General features: G+C 32.7%; 1 long non-coding RNA gene across 1 annotated transcript; it reads right to left on the minus strand.

Annotated features, from left to right (window-relative positions):
• Positions 1–15,074: 15,074 nt before the first annotated feature.
• Positions 15,075–20,080, minus strand: LOC110728580. The gene is made up of 3 exons (XR_002512733.1): positions 19,909–20,080; positions 19,040–19,153; positions 15,075–18,953 (listed from the first exon to the last, which is right to left on the minus strand). It is a non-coding gene; the product is annotated as an uncharacterized LOC110728580 (long non-coding RNA).
• Positions 20,081–21,908: the final 1,828 nt, after the last annotated feature.

Consider the following 21,908-nt stretch of genomic DNA (forward strand, 5'->3'; position numbering starts at 1 on the left):
TTATAATTTCCCCAAAAAAACTATAATTGTTTGTTTCTTTATTAAGAATAATGTTGATGATATTAGTAGTGATGTAGATTAGCCATTTCGGGAGATGGATTTTAGATGCTCATATCGGATACAATATCGTCGTTTTTTCACTTGCTTATTTGTAACATCGTACTTTTTTCACTGTTTATAATTTTTTCAAAAGACAAGTGTACAAGTTGGTTGCTTTGTATTTTTGGATTACTTGTATAACTTTAATTTAGGTTGAACTTAATAAACCCCCGGCAGAAGTTTGAAATGCATTTTTTTGACCCAAACATTACATTTGTTGCAAAAAATTAGGCAAAACGTATCGGATCCGTTTTGGACCCGGATCCAGATCCGGTGGACCTGTCAAATCTGGATATGGGTTTCTATTTTTCAAACCCGATGGATCAGGGTCGGATCTGAATCCAAGGTAAAACTAAAACAAATTTGGATCCGGGTCCATCTAGACCCGGTTCAAATCCACCCCGATGCCATCCCTAGTTGCACCTCGAAGCACTCGAATTTGCTTCACTTTGTTACATATTTAGTTGCTAACATGAATCTTCATCGAATTCAAGTAAGTACTTTGAATTTGCTCCTTAATTACACTCGATTAGTGTTCTTGAACACCTTATGGTGAAAATGCTTGAAACATTTTGATTTGTGCTTATAGTTGCATTGGTAATGGAATGAATTTATATCGGGTGGAGTTGCACCCGCATTCATCTACCAGGCCACCCGCTTAACACACCACCTGCATCGATCCATCCACCATTTGCGAGTGGATCAGGTGACTAATGAGTGAGAAGTTAAACTAAAATATATATATATATTTTTTTTAATATTGCACATAATTAATTATTATACGTCTGATTAATGAATTAAACTTATATTTAATTACATTTTACTTTTTACTACCTCCGTTTCATATTAGTTGCAACTTTGGGGTATTATTTGTGAGATATAAAATATTCCAAAGTTGCAACTAATATGAAACCTAGGTAGTATATTGATGTTTTCTAAATTTTGAATTTTGTTTGTAAATGAAAACATGAAATATGATATAGCTTAGTGGTATGATGTTTAGTTTTCAGAGTTGAGGTTGCACGTTCAAATCTTATAATTAAGTTGATGACATGTAATTAGAAACAATAAACTAGTTTAGCCCCGGCTCCGTGCCACGCAAGGTATGCTTAATTTTAAAAATATATAAATAATTATATTTAACAAATAAAATTTGATAAAATATACATATCAAATAGGAAATAACGGTTAATCCCAACTTTGGGTCACTAACTTAAAATAATCCCAACTATAGATTATTCTTGAACAATCCCAACTTTGGGGGTTGTTTTCTTCTATTAGGTCATGACCGGTCAATAACCTGTTATACCAGTTTACCTGCATACGTGTCAACATGTAATTGGTCCAAAAAAATTCAAAAATAAAATCAAAAAATAAATCAAAAAAAAAAATTAAACCACCCCCACACCAACCTTATTGTCGGGCACCACCAAGCCTAGGCATCCAGCCGTTTCTACTTCTCCCAGCCCACGCCCTTTACCCTTTCTGGTTTTTCGCCCTTCTCCCACCCTACCACCCCAAAATGGAAACCGTTAATTCGAACCATTTCGCAAGGGACAATTCGGGGTGGCTGTCACTGACCAGATATAACACCCCATATTTTTATACATATTTTAACTTAAATAAGTATTTCTTAAAGTATTTAAATAAGTTGAAATGAATTATTTATGATATTTTACTAAATTAAAGAGTTTTAGTTTTAAATTAAGGGTCCAATTTATTTATTTAACAGTCTTGAAAATAATTTATTTCATGATTTGGAAACTTTGGGGCATATTATTTTATAAAAGGAAATTTTAAAGTCAACGAGTTTTTAAAGAAAGTCAAAATACTAGTTTGAATAGGAGAAGGGATCATTAAGGGTAGAAAAAGGAATATAAGTAGGAGGGTTTAGAGAGGGGGTATAAAGACCCATCACATGGATAAATTGAACCTTTCCCAAGGTGGAGAATATCCAAAGGTAACTATCTCTCTCTCCTCTTATTTTCTCTCTTTTTCTCTTATTTTTCCCCATCCCCTTTCTTTTTATTTTACACACCCACACACACACATGGTCGGCCGGTCACCTTAGCCACCAGTGAACACACCAGCATCCACGGCGACACCGACGGGTGCGGCAGCAGCCCAGCCGTGTGTCGTGGCCTGGCTGTTGGTGTTCGAACAAAAAAAAATATTTCTCTTTTGTTTTTAATCCTAATCTAGCCTTGATTTAATTATTGATTTTGAATTTTTTGATGATTTTTATGATGTTTGATTTCAAGTATGATATATATAACTTTTCAGATTTGGTTTTGAATTAAAAAGCCCCAAATTATAAACCCTAGGTTTCTAAGTTTATGTATATTGATGGAAATCGTTTATGGGTGATTTAAATTATTAAAATATGTGTTTTAAAACACAATTACAACAATTTTATATGATTTAATAAAGCTAGAATTTTTATATATAAGTTATAATTATGTTTCTTGAAAGGATTTTTAATTACCCATTAATTGGGAATAAAAAGGGTTTTAAACTAAATTTCAGCTTGTTTTAGAGGGTTTATGAGTGAGTTAAAGAGTGTATATATTGCTGTAAATTTATATTGAATAGGTAATAATGCCTCTTTGTAATTTTGGTTTGTAGGAGTTTTCCAAGTGAGTGATTTTATTTAGTCGTGGTGATTTAGAGATCATATTCAAGGTACGTTCGCGTACTTGGTAATTATTTGAATATGTAGAAGCATGGTAGGCTTTGATAAATTAATTCCAAGTAGTATCATGATAGGTATTGGTTGGAATTTGTTGTATGGTTGTGTTGGAGAATGATTTGTGAGGTATGAATTATTTATGATGAATTGGTGATTGGAATTAAATATGTTGGCATGTTGGATATGAACCACACTTTTATTATTATCATGATGGAAGACATATTTAATTAAAGTAAATGTTTAATTTGGTCTGGAATATGAAAAGGAAATTTTATTATGGTTCATATAATTTTTATTAATGCTTTAAGCATGGGAATTGAGCTATCAAGTGTCTTAGTACACAAGAATAAATTAAATTGCGGTGTCTATGTGCACTTAAGGTGTTTCTAACACCGAGGATAGGATTTGCGGCGCATTATGCGTTTAAGGTGTCTTTGACACCGAGGTAGATTAAAAAGGGGTTCAACTATTAAAAGTTTTGTGGTCACTAATTATTCAAGAATTTAAATTGGTACGTTTGATTGCTTGAATGATTATAACGTTGGGTTGTGTTATGGTTGAGAGTCATCACCAAGTCTAATAATATGTAAATAACGTAAAGTGAAAGAGATTACGCACCAAAACTCTTGAAACGTATATACCTCGAGTATGAACATATGGGGGGAGTTCTGCGACTTTATATTTGACCATAACTTATACTAGGAGTACAAGACGTTGTATTTTCCTTTTATTATTATTATGCGCAGGACGTCCGTCACTTCATTTGACATTTGCCTACCCGGTTAGCTCCCGGTGTAGTTTACCTCAATTTATTTGGGGCAGGGATTTGGTTGGAAACCCGTTCGATGCTTAATCAAATTAAATGGACATTGGTATTTGTCTAGTTAAGTGTTGAATGTCTTGTATGCCTGTTTACAGGTGCAACAAGGTAAGTTATGTGATGATAGGATGAAAGCATGTTAGTGTGTTTTATAACGCTTATGTACTCAGCATTGTTGATTGTGTGTTGTATGTTTGTTTGGCTTTGTCTTTACCTTGGCCCTACGACGACCCATTTCTAATGGCGAGTAGTGGGGACAAGTAGAGAGAAGTTTTTCAGGTGATGAAGCATTTTCATGGTGGGCATGAGTGAAGAGCGAATCATGCTTAGTTTCCATAGGAATATGATGTGTTTATTTGCTTTGAATATTATTTATTTTATTATGCTCATGAGACTAACGTAAGGGTTTTCAGTATTGTTTGGTTTTAAGGGCCTAAAATGGTTCCAAGTTGTAGGTTGACTTTGTTTGACTTTACTTTCGTTTGGTTTGACTTTTCAGTTGACTTGTTTTGAATGGTTTTAAAGAAAGTCTTCCATTGTGTGTCTTTGATATTTGCCTTAGCCGTTTTCATGGTGGCGGTAATGTCTTAGATTTTCCTATTTCGTATTTTAAAAAGGGCAAAACAGGTATTTTAAAGGAAATGAATTTCTAGGGTGTTACACCAGACTGGTCTAAAGCCACACACTTTTGGCCGCGACAACAAGGACAACAGAGGCTTGAAAAGGATGGGAAATAAGGATATTTTATCTTCTCATACGCAATTGATCAAGGGCATTTGCAAAATTATGATCCCATATATTAGAAGTTAATTAGTCAGGCAATATTATCAACAAGCCAGGAATTTATTGGATGGTGGGGTTTACGGGGTGGCTAGGTGGGGAATTTTGGGTGCAGAGGGTTTTCGAGGTAGCTAAGTGGGGAATTCGAGGTTGCTGGTGTGGTCGGGGTTGGGTGGGGTTGTTGGGGTTTGAACTGTCAGATAAAGAGGATGGGGATACTGGCAGTTTTGGGGGAAAGGGAGGGGCTGTGGTGGTGGGTGAATTTTATTTATTTTTTGGACTATTTAGCATTCAACATGTGGCAAATTTTTTATAAGAAAAAAATAAAAAATTACCATTTCAGCAAGTCACCGATTATTTGACCTAATTAAAGAAAACGACCTTCAAAGTTGGGATTATTCAAGAATAATCGATAGTTGGGATTATATAAAGTAAATGACCTAAAGTTGGGATATTATATGTCACATGAGTTTCTAAATTGAGAAGTGGGTTGAGTATCACCATAGGGTGTGAAAAGCAACTCATTTTGTATTTCAATACTTAAAGATGAGTCTCATCATTAGAGATGGTCTTAACCTTTATAACATGCATACATTAAAAAATACACATTAAAAATACAATCAAACTCATGATAAATTAAAAGTTAACCTTAACTGGGTTAGTTACCACATAAAAATCATTAAAATTACCCTAAATTGACCGTCTTTCAATAAAATTAACAAAAGTCTGCCTTATACAAGACTTATTATTTTTAGATTTGGTCAACAATGTGCATGTTTTAATGAATTCCAAATTATTGTGAGTTCAAACAAAAACAACTTGAATCATTATTAAAGACAAGAAAAATCCATAATTGGGGCACTCTAACATGTATTATTATAATTTTTTAATGGATTGATGTTGAAGGAGTAGTGTCTTTAGACCAAGAGTATTACTCCAATAGATGGTTCGGTTAATTACGGAGTTAATTATTCAGTGAAGTTAAGTTATAGAAATACATAGCTGAGGGCGCTTTCGTAATATAATTAGTCTCACAGATTGCTCTTAACTTAACCTATTATAAGGTCATACCCTAAGCACGAAATCAAACCGTAAGACGAATTGGGCCAAAGGCCTAAATACGTCGAATAAATATACTTTAAATCAAAACATTGGACGTTGGACTTAGATGTGCCAAGTCCAAGCGTATATCGCCAAATTGATCCAAAGGAGCGTTAGATGATGGAATTGGATCAAGTAAAAACGAGCATGGGTCAAAGGCCTAAGAACGCATGACTAAGCTAAGGGAAGGCCTTGCGAGCCTCGCGTGCGCTCAATCGCAAGACCAACCGCGTGCACGTGCAGGCCAGGCCTGCGCGCTGCGTGCACCAAGGCCCAACGTATTGCTGGTCGAGCGCGTACGGTGCACGCGGTGCTATTGTCTTGCTTGATTCACCGGGCATACTATTTCCTTGGAGCGCTAGGATTGGCCAAGAGTCCTTGACACTCAAGGACTTGGCCACACGTTTAGTGCGTGTGGGTTGACCGACTATCCTAATGCTTGTGGGGTGCTTATTTTCTAACACAATTATCGTATAATTATTTAATAAGGAGGTGTTTATTAATTGCATAATTAATCTTGCCTCCTTAAAAGTGTGAACCTAGATCTAAGCACTTTATCATGAAAGATATTTTCCAGCATTCTAAGCTAGTACGCTTAAAGCGGATTTATCGTGCGGGTTGAATACTTTTGATAAAGGGATTCCGCTTGCAGTTTTAAGGCTCTGTTCATACTAACAAGCACGCCTCAAAGGTATAAACTTTCGAGTAGATTTTATGCTTTGGTTAATCTTTTGAATTATACATGGATTCGGTCATAGGGTTGTTTTCGCACTCATAATTAGATTAAATTAAAAACCCAACAATGTTTGATATATATGATATTATAGTTTTTTGTTTTAATAAAAAAAAATGTGTTTGAAGCTATTTAATAATTGTGGTTGATCATTCTTATTTACCGCCTTAGCTTAAAATTTGATATGTAGATATTTACCCAAAAAAAAAGAATATATATATATATATATATATATATATATATATATATATATATATATTAAGGAGATGCATCAAGAAATGTCACTTGTCACTAGTTGTGTCTTTTAGTATACATGTAATTATTTATGAATATCAAAAGTAATAGTTTATCTCAATCAAAAGTCACATTAAAAGAGAGTATTTTATATGTATTACTAAGATATTAATTTATTAGATTTCATATTTTCCAAACAAAATTGATTGAGATTATTTCAACATGTGATAATAGTTGTCAAACATCATAATATTATCTAATAGTCATATCCAATACTTCGTATGTCTTTAATTTGTTAATATATACATAGTGAATTTTTATTTTTATTTTTTTTTGAAAGTAATATACATAGTGAATTTTCAGTAGCAAAATTACCAAAAAAAAAATTCTGGTAATAAAATGGAAAGTTTTGAAGTCAAAAAATTATACTAAGAATTAACACTTGTCATTTCTGGTGTTTGTTTTAGTTATGTATATAGATGTTGGAGAGCGCCACACGACACGTATACTTTCTTTGGGATATTTTATTTTACGGTTATTTCACCAAATACCCCTGAGCAATACCGATGAAACTTTCCAAATACACCACATACCCCTGAGTTTAACAAAAATGCCCCTTATACCCAAATGACTAATGGATGTCAACTCCGTTAGTCATTAAGGGTTAATTGTGCCACGTGACATCTCTTGATTAGTTATATTTTTAATCTATATAATTAATTATTAAAAACAAAACCAGCCCAACCACCATCGCCTCCCCTGAACCCAGCTACCGCCACCGCTGCCTCCTTGAACCCCACGCCGGCACCGACGCCAGCGCAAATCCCAGCTGAACCCCTACGCCGGCGCCAGCCTGACCCCAACCCCCTGAAATCGGCCCAAACCACCATCCACGCAACACTTAAAACCCCTCCCTCAATCCAAAAAACCTCCCTCCCCACCAACCGGCGCTCCAAACCCCCCTCCCCGATACCGGCGAACGCAATTCGCCCCTCCCCCTACCATCTCCGCCCTTTTCCCCCACTTCACCGCCGCCGGCTATTGAGAATCACCACCCCGAAACCCTAAAACTCCAAAATCGAAACCCTAATTTTGGTTTTAAGGTTGCGATTTTGGTTTTAATAAGGATTTAGCGTGCTGATTCAGGGGGAAAAGGGACGGAACTGGCTAGGGGAGTGGCGAATCAAGTAGGTCAGTGCAGAGGAAGGGGTTTGGGTGCCGATCAGTGGTGATGGAGGATTTTTCGAGGAAGGGATGTGGTTTTCGGGTAAAGGGAGGATGGTTTAGGGGAAAGGGAGGGGCGAAGACGAGGCAAGGGGTGTTGGGGTGGCGCTGACGCTGAGGTTTAAGGCGGAGCGCCGGCGAGGGATGGTTAGGGTGGGGGCAGGTGGTTGGCTGGGGAGTTGTGGGTGGTTGTTCTTTTTTTATAATTATAATTAAATAATTACTTTAATTTTTTATTAATTAAAAGAAAACCTATCACATGCTGCCACGTGGCACAATTAGGCATATAGACTAACGGAATTAACGTCCGTTACTGATTTTGGTATTTGGTGACATTGTTGTTAAACTCTGGTGTACATGGTGTTTGAAAAGTTTTATGGATATATTGTGAATTAACGATTTACTTAGGGGTATTTGGTGAATTTTATGTGTAATCAATTGTTTGGTGAGTAAGATTTTACAATTAACGTACATTCTTATTGATGTGGCTATTAAAAACTTAAATGGTTTAATTTTTTTCTTTTAGGTATAGAGAAACTAGTTTTCATAATGTCTTGGATAGGGATGGCAATTCTAAATGGATATCCGCAAACCCGATCCACCTGATATAAATAAATGGACGAAAATCTGCTTTAAATGGATGAAGGGCGGGTGACGGATGAAACGGGTGATGAATCGGGTCGGATTCGGGTGGAGCTCTGTTTCATCCATCACCTGATCCGTCATCCGTTTATCACCCGCCATCCTTCCGAATATATATATATACATATGTTTTTTTACCTTATATTCTACTATGTATATATACTTCTACATAAAAAAATTGCTTGTAAAAATTAGTATATTTTATTTTACAAAAATATATAATCCTCCCTAATATATACTGTACTGTACTACTCTTATATATATTCTACATGTTTTTTTTTTTAATTTTTATTATTATTGCTAAAGTTTGGAATTTGAAGGTAATTAATGATTTATTATTCAAGTTTAAAATTGGGTAAAAGGTTTTTTTAATAAATAATATATTAGATAGTTAGAGTGGGGATTATAATTATCACCCGCTAAGCATCTGATCCACCCATTTCACTCGCGGATGACGGATGGATCGGATGCGGGATATGGGTGTTGCGGGTGACGGGTGGATCGGGTGGAGTGGATGGTGAATTCGGGTGGATGCGGGTGAAGCTCCATCTGACCTGAATCCGATCCATTGCCACTCCTAGTTTGGATAATGCTAAAAAAACATACCATTGAGATGAATTTTGATCTTAATTTTCCCCAAAGACGTGAAATTTATTGAAAGAAATATTTTGATGAAATTCCTAGCACAACATCAAATAATTCATTAATTGCTAAAGAATCAAATAACATTAGTTTGTATAGTTTTAAAATATGGTCCAAAATTACATATTAAATAGAGCCCCAAAATCTTAAAGAAAACTCTTTGCATTAGGAACCTTCATATAAAATATGGAGTTGATATTTTTCACTTAGTGTGCTACAACAATACACTATTGAGGACAAACAATCGTATTCATCCAATATCTCTCTTTTTTCACAATGTGTAATTATTTAATGAACAACTCATAAAGTCATAATAGACATTAAACTTAATATGAACAAAATTTATTTACCCATTAGTACACACTAATTACTAATAAAAATGCTCATGGTTAGCAACCCATTATGTTTCATTGCATTTTTTAAGCAACTAAAGTATCACCATACAAAAATTACAAGGAATTTAGACTAGTAATTTCTTGAAGTGGAATGAAAATTATAACTAATAACATTTGTAGAAACATTATCTTTTAACATTACATTATTAAAATTCAATTTCTAAGAGACATTATAAGGTTTAAAAAAAATGAAAAAAATGAAATGAAAATTAAAAATGTGAAATTTCTAAAATATAATTGATAAATTTGTAATTTATATCACATTAATGGCTAACTTATAAATAAAGTGGTTTGACTATTTATATACACCTTTTGGCTCGTTCGATGCTTGGACTATTTCTTATGGATTATTTTTCTTCAGATGTGTTTTAAGAAAATGAAACACCTTATTTTGTTACTTAAATTATGTAAATTACGGAATATCTAGAGTCTTTAATTGTTTAATGTTATATAATATATATTTAATTTAGTGGGAATGTGAAAGAAATAATGTTAATTACATGTGATGAATTAATTTTATTGATGATTTTAATATCGATATGTTTTATATAAATAAAAATAGAAAAAAACAGGTTAATGGTGAGTGTAACGTGACGCTATTGGTTTGTGTGATGGTTTGTATTATTATAGATATAGATATTTGGTTTCAAAAGTACAACTTTTGGTTTTTAAAGTACTACTATATATTCACTCTTAAATGTTCAGCATTTATGTTCCTAAGAAACTGTCCATGAATTTACCAAAATGTCCATAAAATAAGCGAAATTATCAAATTACTGCGTGACATACATTTGTTTGTAAATAATCAACATATATACCAAGACATCCTTTGCCATAAAAAAAAATATCGAATACATGTAACTACATATAAAACTAAAATTTATCTATTAACATTACATTACCAATTAAATTTCAACGGTTAGAGTCGCAATTAGTTTTGTAGATTAACTTGATCTATAACATGTTGTTGATAGTAATATGAGTGACCAAGGAGACATTCACTCCCCAAAAAAATCTAAAATGCCTTCAAGACTTTCAACATATCATCGATCTTTCATGATATTAAAAATTAATTTAAAGAGCAGTAACTTTTCATAGCATAATGAAAATTTAAATAGAAAATTAACCAGAAAAATCATTTATCAACATTACATATGATATTGTATACCTGTTACAAGTGACTTAATTAGATGTCATATTATCTAGTAACACAGTGGATGGAGTTGCACGCAAGGTATTATCAATAATCAAGGTGGCATTTTTCGATATAGATTTTTTTTTTTTAAATGCCCTTAAATGTAATATAAATCACTGGATCATCACCCATAATGTCCACTTAATGAATTTGAAGAGCAATATATGATTATCATATATAGATAAAGAGACTTCATAACAAATCATAAGCTTTTGATATAATCCATTTACTATTAAAAATCTTCATCAACATCCAAATTTAGTGACACCCATACAATACATGAGAAGTGAATCTAATTTAAATGATAAAGACAATAATACAAATATTTAATAAGAACAAATCACAAATTAGGCACGACATGAAGGGCATTGGAAGCCACTAGGGAGCTTACAATAGTTAACAAGAGTTGTAAAACCAACATTGAGGTCAAGGCTAACAAGGTCTTAGACGTCAGCATGAATAGCGGTGCAAAGACAGGTAGCGCCATCGAGTTTAATGAGATTACTTACAAGACTACAACATGATTCCATCTTAGAAGATCCAATTTGAAGGTGTGCAAGATTAAGCACATCCACACACGCATTCAACTTAAGGGCATCCGAAGGGCACCTCTTAAGAGGTTGTGCTACATATGTAGCGAAGGCAAGGTTAGATAAGATAAGGCTTAATGAAAGAAAAAGAGCTATAGAAGAGGTGCTTTTAAAGGTCATTTCTAATGACTTGGACACAAAATTTACACTAGTAATGTTAACAAAAAAAGTTGAATAACACAAAAAAAGAAGTAAATTTTTTTGTGTTTAGTGCTGATATTGAAACACAATATAATTAAAGTATTTATAGATGATCTTAATAAATAATGTACTCATGGATAGGATGTTAAAATATTGAGTTGGACAAATGATTGTGAATTAAAGGGACATATAATTATGGGTTGGAAAATGGGTGTTGTTGATGGGCGTTAGAATGGTCGCACGTTCCACACTCATTCAAACACATTTATAAGCAAACATCTCACAAACCAAGCACAATGATAAGTAAGAGTTCGGTCCACAAGGAATAGGATATAATCGCTAAAGATCTTAATACGCAAGCTAGTTTGAAGACTTTTGTTGATTGAGGGTTCGTCAAGTAGACAAATAAACTATTGTTCTAAATCAAGTAATTAAAAACACTAGGGAATGGGATCCACTCAACCATGGTAATCAAGCATATTGGGAGCAAATAGAGACAAGAGATAGCAAGGACTACATGTAAGACCAACCTCATGCAATTAAGAATACAACTCACACTCCTAAACTTAGATCCTTTATTAGTTTAGCAATAGGAGATACTACATAATCAAATTGCAATAAGTAATGATAAACTTAATCTACATTCCCATGTCAAACCAAGCATATCATGCCATCAAGCCCAAAATCAAGGGTAGTTACTCCAATCAAAATGAACTAACAAGCAATCTCATATAATCAATTTAATCACAATTCAATCAACAATGCTTCTCCCAATTTCACTTAATTAACCATTAGGTTAAGCTTCACCCAACCCTTAGCAAAGAGGACTACTCACAACAAAGTTCCAAGTTTGGGTTCTAATTAATTCTAAAATTGGGGAAAAGTGATTTATTAAAGATAAAACTAACATGCAACAACAAATTAACAAGTTCAAGAGAGATTCAAAGACTCTTGCAATATCAAAATAAAATCAGAAAATAAGTAGAGGTAAGTGAAAGAAGTTACTAATTGAAGCTTCAAATATTGAATAATACAAATGCTGAAAATCTGAGAATGAAGCTTGAAGTTTGCTTCTACAATGATTAGATTTGAGAGTTTCTAAGCTAAATCATCAACTAATTTAATGAACTAAGGTGCTAACTAAGAGGAAGTTTGCTGAAAACTATTCTAAAAACTGTTGTTCTCATAAATTGGCAGAATGTTGAAGTCTTGAAGGAGCGCCCGCTCCTAGAGAGGTGCACGCCCGCTCCTCCTAGAGCGGTCTCTCCCTCTTCACTCTTGCTTCATCTTAAGTCCTTCAAGAGCTATTCTTGCTTGCCAAAACTTCACCTATTCCTGCAAATCAAGGACACAAACACACAAGGAGGGGGCAGAGCCAAAATGCAAGATTTATATACAAAAGGGGTTAGAAAGAGGGGAAAAGACTACAAAACCGAGTTAAAATCACCATAATAAGTGGTCAAATAAACCACTTATCAGTTGTATTGACTAGCAGATCAATATCTTAATTCTAAATAATTTATCTTGTCATAATACATACTACATACTATTTTAGGCATGTTATATATTGTTTTGTGTTTGCTGTAATTAAATGTGCAAGTGTAGACACCTGATTATGTCTCCCCAAAAACCAAACCCAGTGATGAGTACCTTTCACGTCCTTGATTATCGAGTAAGGTGAAGAGTTGTAGAGTCTCGTGAATTTCCTAAGTCTTGACCATTTATAACCTTTCTTAAAATGTTTTTAGCCAAAATCATTTATTTCGTGCCCTTTAACCCAAAATCGTTCATTTCGTGTCCTTAAAATAATCTTTTTCGTGTCCTCTTTATAAAAACGTCTAAACCAGTTTATTTTGGTCCATAATATGGGTCTAATTATTGTGTAGTTGGATGGGGCTTGAAAAGAGCTTTCCAACGATATATTAGAAGCCCAAATCTGAGTTATAAAGAAGAAGTTATGGCCAAAATACTAAACCGAGCCCAAACCGAGTCTTACCTACGACCCAATGATCATGTGGAGGGTCCATTAACCTTTAACATCATTCCTAAAACCCTTAGGATTTATTATTAGCTTCTAGAATCTTCTAGAAGGTTCTAATTTATCCTCTTTTTGAAAATATAAAGATGAAGAATTTTATATTGGATAAAATACTTGTTTTTAATAGATTTAATTCTAATAAAATAAGGATAAGTACGGATATTCGACTAACCCAATTTTATTGGAAGTCGGATTCCGTACGGATCTTATCTTCTGAAAAGTATCGCGCAGCAATGGAAATATCGCACAATGATGCTAATATCGCGCAGCAATATAAGCATCGCGACGCGATGGATCCATCGTTACGCGATGAAAGGCGTTTTACTCCGAGTCGAATTCTGACTATTTTTATGATCTTTTCCATCATTTTATCCTATAAATAGGGTCGTCTTCCTCCGTTTTCATTCACCAACAATCATCATCTTAATCCTCTCTCTAAGCTTTAAGCTCCTCTCTCTCTTTCTTAGCCTTAGCCTAAACACATCACACACCATACACTTGAATACTCCAAGCCCTTCTCGTAGTTGCCTTCGACCTCGACGTGAAAGGTTGATATTTTTGCAGGTTTGGTCCCTAATCTATATTTCAATTCTTGTTTGATTTGTTTGATTTAATCTTTCTTGAAGTTACTAACTCGTGTATTGTTTTGATAGAAAGAGATACAAGCCATCAAAGTGAGTAATTTGATCTCCCTAATATTTATTCTTTTATGCAGCAATCATGCTTAGAATATTATTTTAATTCCTAGAATCATGTTAGGATGCTTTTATGATTTCTAGTATCGTGTTTAGGGTGTTAATTAATATTTCTAATATCATGTTGGTTTCTAGTATCATGTTTAGGATAAAGCTTTAATCTTTATTATTTAGTGACATGCTAGGGTTTGTTATTAATCTGTTTAGTATCATGCCTAGGATCTTGCTAATTATGTTTTATATTGATTATTATGATGATTGTTGTGTCAATTAATAATTATGTTGCTTGATTATTATTATTGATTGTTATTGCTTGATCACGCCCCTTCTTGCATGTTTAAAGGGAATTTGTACTTGAATCACGTCTAATAAGATAATTAATAATTTTGTTTTAGGCTTAATATGATTTTAATTTCAAGTGGTCGTCAATAATAGATTTATTTGTGCATTAATAATCAACCAACATAGATTAAACAGGGTTAGGATTAACTTGTTGTATGTATGTTGATCGGGAAGCGCACATGAATATCATAAGAATTAAGTAGAGGCCAATTTAGGGCGGGTTCAATCTCTTTTAGGCTGGATTCGTATCATCATCCCTGAATATCCAGTCATGGTTTCGCACCACTATGGAGTTAGCGCTCTCCGTGACCGTGAATGGGGTGTAACCTTCACACTCGTGAACGGTTTACAAGTTCCTAAAACTTGTTGGCGACTCTTTTATCTCTAACTTTTTTCCCTTTGGACACCACCATGCATAAATGCATGATCACAGTGGGCTCAAAGTTGATGTTTGAAATATTCTCTACAGCAAGCAAGGTAAAACATATTATTCGTAAGATGACTTTATAATAATCTTGAAACATATTAATAGAAAAACAATTATAACTATGTATCATAACTATAAAGAAATATTATACAGCCTACGGAGAAGATAAAAGATACCTACATGAAAGTACAAATCCTAAAGATCATATCTCAACATCAAATATATATATATATATATATATATATATATATATATATATATATATATAAAATCAAGATCATGTGAGAACCTAGGTCTATAATAGGAACTAGGAACTTATATGGACCGTTGATCGCGCTTAATCTAATGGCTCACATTCCACCCGCCTCATTAATGGCATTTTTGTAATATTGCGCTTTAAATGACTACCCTCAATCTACCCGGTTTTCATTTTACTTTGTCTCTCTTAATTACATTTTCTCTTTCCTCCTTCATATTCTCTCTCTTCTCTTGCGAATTCGTTTTTGGTACTCTCTTCTCCTGAACGATTTTGGTTGAACTGCGATTCCCATCTACGATTCCGCCTCCACAACTTTGCCTCCAATCTCGGAAATTCATCGAAAAATTACTTAATTGTATGCTATCTTCAAATTAGTTCCTTGTTGAATTGATCTTTTTCTAATTGGGTTGATTTTAGGGTTTTATTTGTTCGAAAAATCAGGTATGACGTGCAATCTCTTAAGTTTTGTAGATGTTCGTTGAAGTTGTTCTTGGATCTTTGTTTTTTGTTATTTATGAACAGGTAAGTTAATTTGATTTCGATTATTGTTGTTGAGTTTGGTTTAATTCGAATTTTTAAAATATATTATGTGATTTCGATTGCGAAAACTAAGGTTTTCACAAATTTTTGTTTTGGTATTTGTAATTTCGATTGATTTACTTCGTATTAGAGTTTTTACAATTCTTTAATTTGCGTACTTATGATCTAATTTGTTGGAATTATAGTTTTGTGAATTATTTACTTGATATATTAGGGTCTTTACATCTTTATGCTTGCTATCTTGATTGCTAAAGTTAAAAAAATTTCAGTTTTTTGTATGAATATTCTAATTCAATTGCGGAAATTTCTACTGTTTATTCAGGCAAGTGTTTGTATGTTAATCTGAAGATTTTATTTTTAACATCATTTAAATAAGGTAGCTGCCGAATTGTTTCAGCTCTTTTGTAATTTCTATTAAAGTAGATAATACGGATGTTGAAGAGACATTTTATTTGGGGATTCAATTAGAGCTTTAGATTGAGTATTACATGTTTGATGAAATGCTTGAAAGAAGAAAGACTATAATATGATGATGAGTTAGTGGAGTTCTGTTAGTAGGAGGTGTAAGGCTACAAAAGAACATGCAGTTGGTTTGACGGAAATATGTCGAATTCCTGCCATTTAAAACTTTTTCATGTGCTCAATATGTCCAATGAGGGCAGTCATTTCTTGAATATCAATCATAGAGACGATGGCGGTAATATGGAGTCTTTATACATGTTGCTTCAGCTTGTTTTGACATTTTGTAGAAAAAAATTGGATATGAGCATTTTGAGGCAACAACAGCAGCATATAGAGGCAGCAACAACAGTAGGAAGAAGCAGCATGCTCTATATCATTCACAGCTTGCAGTTTGTGTTTGTATTTGCTTCATATGCATCAGTTTGGAATATTCTTGCCATGCCAAAGTCTGAAATTAGATTTACTTTTGAGATCGTTTTATTTACTTTTAAGATCGTTTTTTTTTTTTTTATTTACTTTTTGAGTAATTTTCTTTACTTCGACAATATACACTAGCCTACTAGCTCAATAGGTAGAGCATTGTGCAAGTGCACAAAAGATGTGGGTTCGAATCCCACGTAGATTTATTTATGAGATGAAATTATTTCTTTCAATTATTTGTGTGTATTTCATTCAGTTTACTTTAAAGTATTTTTTATTCACTTTAGATTCTTTTTTATTTACTTTTAAATACCCCAATCTTCTTGCTAGTTGGAGGTCGTATCTTAATGGGAGAAGTTCAACAATTGCAGGAGAAGTGTAGTATGAGCATACTTTTCCAGCTACAACCTTATCCAACTCATCCATGATCACTGTCCGAAGCCTACTATTATTTATTTTCTTTAATGATGTTTTAATTTACTTTTTAGCCTTTTTTATTTACTTTTGAGCTGAGGTATTTTAAGTTCAACACTTTATCACCAAACACTGACATGCCCCATCTCCAACTCCAACCCCTACCCGGATACGAAATAAAAGAACATAACTTTATTTGTATCTAATTTAAGAGATATTTTATTTACTTCAACTTATTTTGTATCTACTTTTATTACTTACAAACTCAAGCTCACTTATCCAAGGATTAAAGATATGACAGAAGGTTTTATCACTTATACTAGATATTTAAGCATTCATAGCAATTAGAGATTGTCAATAATTTACTTTTAAGTAAATATTATTTACTTTTGATTTACTTTTTAGCTATTTTGATATTGAGATGTTTTGAATTACTTTAAAGTGTTTTATAGTTACTTTTTAAGATAACCTATGCAGGAATAGAACCTACACCTCTATGCATCCGCAAAGTGAGCTACCATTTGAGCTAATTAAAGTTTCTTTAGTCATTTATCATTTCAAGATAATTTATTATTCATATACTTTAGAGCTGATTTGATTTACTTTAATGATATTTTTATTTACTTTTTTTATCATTATTTGTTTACTTTAGAGTAATTATGATTTACTTTTGACATATACTGTATTAATTTATATTTTTTAGTTTTTCTACTTTTGAGATATTTTGATTTACTTTTGCGATATATTGAATAACTTTAGAGTGTTTTGTAATTAATTTTTAAGATATCCTATGTAGGAATCGAACCTACATCTCTATGCATACGCATAGTGCTCTACCTGAGCTAAAAGGTTTACTTTAAAGTCTTTTTTATTCACTTTAGAGTCTTTTTTATTTACTTTTTTCACGCCAAAAACTGCATGAGCTAATCTGATGTGTTTGGATCCCATTAAGATGCCAAAAACTGCTCCGTGTTAACAGGCTATCTTCCTCTTTTCCCTTGAGTGACAATAATTTAAAATATTGGCATTCTAAAGCTGCCCTGTCCTAAAATCCTAAATGGCCTAGACTAGGGATCCTATTTGTAAATTAAAACCATCCTAATATACAAACGATTCATCGTAGAAGCCTCCCGGTACTTTGTGACTAGATCTAATTTTGGAGCTTACATGCTCAACTCAAGATCCCCATTACCCCTCTTTCTGAAAAGCAGTTTCACCACGCAGGTTCAAGTTTTAAATTTCAACACATAACTGCCTCACATTTTACAGTGACCAAGTAAATACCTTCGTTTTTGTGTTTTACCAACATCATAAATTTAGAAATGTATATAAGCAAAAGCAGTCTATGACGAGGTTTATTGGGCATTTTAATAATAACAAGCAACTCAGAGAATAAGAGATATTGATCGAACTGTAATGCATACAACCATATTGATCGAACTGTAATGCATACAACCATCTAAAAAGTATGACTTTGAGAGTTAAACAAAAGCATCCAGGCGTGAACTGGAAATTTAAAAGATATAGGCAATTTCTGAATATTTATTCCAAGAGAGTTCAAATGCAGTAATAGTTAGGCTTGATAAATGAACATCTCATTATAGCTGTACACACAAGGGTCCACAACAGCTTCCCCGTAATTCCCATCAGCCCCACCCCCTTCCCCCAAGGCCCCAACCAACCCATACCCTTCAAAGAAAAAGGGGAAAAAAACTGAATCTCATGAAAAGCACAAGGAAATGGGTGGAGTACGCAAACTAGCAAACATGGTTTTTCTAAACAGGAAGACTCCCGCCCTGAAGGTTGGCTTTTCTAAACAGTAAAATTTGAGGATCATTAAATTGGAATGGTAGTTCACTTCCACAAGTAGTAAGTTCATAAAGAATAATACCTTTTTTGTAAGAATATCAATATGTTTAAGACCTCTAGCTATATTCTCAGCAATTCATTCCATCTGCTTACCTTTTTGTATCAAGGCAGAATTACATCAATAATCCACATAGATAAACCAACATACCTTCTATTGATTGGCATATAGAGTATTCCACAGCAAGATCACTTAAATCCTCCCCTGACATTCAACAACATAAACTAGCATAAACCCATCAATCATGTCTGCATACACAATCACTTGATACAATTTCAGCAAAAGTATACCTCCTACAACCCTTTTTTGAAGCTCCACTAAAAGGTTAAGATCATTTTCTTTGACAAGCAGGTGCTGCACCAGTATTTCCCTATCACCTCCAGAGCTACTTCCAGTTGTAAATGCTGTGATAAATGCATTAAAAAATCTCTAACTTCAATCAATTCAAATTACATCAGATAAACTATACTGTGTAGCCAAAGTAGGATCCAAATATATATAGTTTACTTTTGCACAATTTTAGTTTACTTTTGCACAATTTTTGTTTACTTTAACACATTTTAATCTAATTGAATTGCAATTGATTTAAAATTAAAGAAAAACCAGAAATAGTAAAATCAAACATCAGAAACTGCTTCAATGGAGTATCAAAATTTGGACAATCAAACACAGAAATCAATAATTTCAAGTATTTATCGAGGCTTTGAGTTTAAAATTAGTTTACAAAATTTTTCTGTATTCACAATAAATCATCCACAAGATAAGAAAAGATTTGCACTGGGGCATTTTATCAAACAGTTAGTGTGCATTCACTTGATTTTGCTTAAATTCAGATGAAATTAAGCACAAATCGCCAAATTTCGAGCAAAAATTATCAGAATCGAGCCTTAAATTTCTGCAAATAAAAAAAAAAAAAAAAAAAAAAGAATCAAGCCTTAAATTGAAAAAAAAAAAAATCCAAAGAGAAGGAATTATAACGTTGAATTGAAATCATTATCAAATTATACCTATTTTAATCACAATAAACTTCAAACATTATCATATAAATCCAGATAAAAAGAACCCTAAATTGACAAAAACAATTAACGATAAAACAAATGAAAGTGAAATTCGTGATTTAATTTTTTAAAAAAAATAAAGAAAAAAACAAACATCTTACCTCATAAGCTGCTTCATTGGAGTAGAGAAAGCTCGAAAGCCGCTTCAATGGAGACTTCAGAGGACTCGTTGCAATGGAGGAGAGAGAAAATCGCGGAGGAGAGGAGAGAGAAACTAATGAAAGTGAAAATCGCTGATTTAATTTGGGCCGTTAGATCGCGCGCTTTTGGTGTTAGATCTGACGTCCAGATTAGTTCCTATTTCATATTATAGGATTGGTTCTCGTTATAACCTGGTCCTATATATATATATATATATATATATATTTATTTATATATATATACTTTCTCCGTTTTTTTTATTACATCATAGGGCTTTTGGAGGCAAAATTTGGTAGTGGAAAAAAGTAAGAAAGAGAAACGTAAAAATACAAAATTGTCCATGTAATGTAAGATAAAATTAAAAGTGTGAAAAAGTAAGGGTATGTTGGGTATTTGCAGTGTGAACATAAGTATTTTTTATCCTAAAAAGAAAATGATGCAATAATAAGTAAACTTCGTAAAGTAGTGAGTGATGCGATTAAAAAAGAACGGTAGAAGTATATAGAAATGGGATCATGTGAGAACCATGACCTTAGGTGAGAACCATTTAAAGGTGAGAACCCATCTTACACCATCCATTTTTATGTTATGGATGGTTGAGATTAAATCTTGGTATTATGACTTGTGCAAGTGGGCCTCCTTTTTTTTTGTATTGGGACACAAAATCTGTCAAAGTCTGTCATTATTGCATGGTTTTTTTAATTTCTTGCATTGAAACACGTTAATTTGCATTGGAAAACCAAGAGATTTAACTAGCTAATTTATTCCATTCATAATTTTCTCCTCTTTCTGATATATATATATATATATATGAACTATCTCCTCTTTCTCATTGACGCCATTATCACTCTCATCCGGCATATTTCAAGCTTGGTTGGTTCAATCATCCGTTTTTTTTTTTTTGGGTAAAGGTAGTATAAGATTTTTATTTCAATTGATTAGGACAATTAATTTTTGTTTTTTAAGAAAAAAAATGCTCATTCATGTAATAAATCTGCGTATTTTGTTTACAAAATTTGCATATTTGATTTTTAATTACTTATTTTATTGTATTAAAGGAATAATTTTGAGATGTTTCAAAAGATGTTATTATTGTTTCAAAAAGACTTGTCGCTGTTTCAATTAAAAAATGTAATGTTACATTGAATTGTGTTGTCAACGTTATGTTAAAATGTAGTTGAAGTGTACGTTAATGATGTTTCATAAAATATATTAAGTGTTTCAATTTATAATATTAATGTTTCATATATATTATTGCTTGTTTCATATAGTTGGGCTCTATATGAACTAGGTTTACTGTGATTTCTTATACCTTATTGATGTTTCAAAAAACATACCTTATGTTTCATTTTACACTACTTATGTTCCATAAAATATATGTATTGTTTCATATACTAATGATATTGTTTTATACATAAAAATCATTGATGTTTCATATAATATTTCATTCGAATATTATTTATATTGTTCCAGAAATATGAACTATTGTCCCATAAATATTATACATTGTTCATACATAAGAATTAATATGGTGAGACATATCATGTAATTGGAACTATGAGCATATCATGTAATTGGAACACTAGTTCTTATAAATGAAACAATATATAATATTTATGGGACAATAGTTCATATTTCTTGAACAATACAGTTATTATTTGACAATAATGGGCATATCATCCAATTGAAACACTAGTTCATGTCTATGGAATAATAGACCATATGTGTGGTACAATAGTTTAAATTTTTGGAACAACATAATTAAAATTCGAGAACTATGGACATATCATGTAATTGGAACACTAATTCTTATGTATGGAACAATATATAATATTTATGGGACAATAGTTCATATTTCTGGAACAATGTAAATACTATTTGACAATAATGAGCATATCATCCAATTGGAACACTAGTTCATGGCTATGGAACAATAGACCATATGTGTGGTACATTATTT

Source organism: Chenopodium quinoa, unplaced genomic scaffold (genome assembly GCF_001683475.1).
Source record: "Chenopodium quinoa cultivar QQ74 unplaced genomic scaffold, ASM168347v1, whole genome shotgun sequence".
Classification (NCBI taxonomy): domain Eukaryota; kingdom Viridiplantae; phylum Streptophyta; class Magnoliopsida; order Caryophyllales; family Amaranthaceae; genus Chenopodium; species Chenopodium quinoa.